At 41.4% G+C, this 1956-nt stretch overlaps 1 protein-coding gene across 1 annotated transcript in view; it reads right to left on the minus strand.

Annotated features, from left to right (window-relative positions):
* Positions 1 to 1956, minus strand: part of LOC114040359 (prosaposin-like) — a 13154-nt gene extending 11198 nt beyond the window's left edge. The window contains exons 1-2 of the mRNA XM_027858450.1: positions 1865 to 1956; positions 753 to 886 (exon numbers count right to left, since the gene is read on the minus strand). The gene's annotated coding sequence lies outside the window, so the exon portion shown is untranslated. The remainder of the gene's footprint in view (positions 1 to 752; positions 887 to 1864) is intronic.

Genomic DNA, 1956 nt, shown 5'->3' on the forward strand with positions numbered 1-1956 from the left:
AAAAAAAAAACAAAAACAAAAACAAAAACCAGCTACAGTTGGCTAGGTATGGCTTCCACATAGTTCAGTCCCCTAATAGTTACAGCAACAACAACGGTGGTAATGTTGATCCCTTATGGGAAGGCACTCTTTCTATTTCCTACTCAGTCGTGTGGCACTCAAACTCCATCAATGTTTGCTGAAGCCACTTGGGTAGAGAGGCAGTTGAAGACTGGTGTATCCAATGGTCAGGTGACCTGGCCTCCTTTCTGCTGTCTCCTACTTACGCAATGGGCAGCCAGATGGCACAGTGGCTAGAGTACTGGGTCTCAAGTTGGAAGACATTTTCCTGAGTTCAAATCCGGCTGCAGACACTTACTAGCTGTGTGACCCTGGGCAAGTCACTCAACTCTGTTTATCTCAGTTTCCTCATCTGTAAAATGAGCTGGAGAGAGAAATGGCTCCAGCATCTTTGCCAAGAAAACCCCAAATGGGTTCACAGAGAGTCAGACACAACTGAACAACATTTATGCAATAGGGTAGACTGTATGTTTTGCCCTCACCTTCACAATCAGCTCACCTCAGGCCTTATAAGGATCAAGAGGAAAAAAATCTATGGGAGTTTCAGTACTAACCAACAGGCAACCATTCCAGCCCGTATATCTACTGGACACCTGAAAAGGTACTACATTTAAGTGAATAATGTAAGCAATTAGATTACTCCAGAAAGATTTAGGAAAGTTCAGAAATAATGATTGAGTAAACACACTCACCACTGTTGCCTCATTCCAGAGAGTCTGTTGGCAGTGTTCAATGGCTCCACACTCAGATGCCGTCTTGAAATTCTGACACCAGACCTCAGAACCCTTCGCACAGTCTTCCTTTGTGACCACAGAGCTAGTGTGGGCTGAAAATTAAATATAAACTCATCAAAAAATTACACCCTGTCCAGCACACAAGACCCTGTTTTGTCATAAACATTAAAAACTACTCAGAGCGTTTCCTTGATATAAGAAGCTCAGGATCAATACCTACTTGCCTAATATACTACCAAAGTATATAATAAGCTTTATGTGTGAAGTAAGGAGTTGTGCTTTCTTATAGTTACAGCCTAGGAGAGATCTACACTTGCTCTAACGTACCTGCTCTCCAAACCCTTTAGCATACATAGGCATACTGTGCTAACCCTTGGTTCTTAAAGGGTCTTATCATTAGGAGGAATTCCATGAAAAGCCAACTTTATGAATTATTCTCCTAATATCTCAGAAGAGTGGGAGTAATATCTTAGGGAGTGGGTAACATGGAGAAGAAATACAATACAAATAATAAGACATATTTCAGTGAAAAACAGGTCCAGCAGTTCTCTCTCGGGAAGTGGAGGGCATTTTGCATCATGAGTCCTTTGGAATTGTCTAGGATCATTGTATTGATCAGAGTAGCTAAATCTTTCCCAGTTGATCATTGGACAACATTGCTGTTATTGTATACAATGGTCTCCTGGTTCTGCTCATTCACTTGGCTTCAGTTCATCTAAGTCTTTCACATAGGGGAAATTCTTACCAAAAAGTATTTAGAGATATAAAATTTCCCCTAAGGACTACTTTGGTTGAATGTTTGTAAGAATGCCTCTGTCTAGGGGCAGCTAGGTGACTCAGTGGATAGAGCTCTGGCCTTGGAGTCAGGAGGACCAGAGTTCAAATGTGACCTCAGACACTTGACACTTACTAGCTATATGACCTTGGGTAAGTTACTTAACCCTGATTGCCTCACCAAAAAAGAGAGAGAGAGAAAGAATGCCTCTGTCTGTTAACTCAAAGATTTGAGGGAGCCACCTCTAAGATTGCTACTTAGTGAATGAATGAAAAAACATTTATTTAGCACTTACTGTGTGCAAAGTAGTATGCTGAGGTCCAGAGATACAAATAGAAGATTGAGACAGTCTCTGTTTCGAAAGACTTTACGTTCTAATAGGGGGAG

The sequence above is a fragment of the Vombatus ursinus genome, unplaced genomic scaffold (genome assembly GCF_900497805.2).
Source record: "Vombatus ursinus unplaced genomic scaffold, bare-nosed wombat genome assembly UNPS02000749.1, whole genome shotgun sequence".
In the NCBI taxonomy this organism is placed as follows: domain Eukaryota; kingdom Metazoa; phylum Chordata; class Mammalia; order Diprotodontia; family Vombatidae; genus Vombatus; species Vombatus ursinus.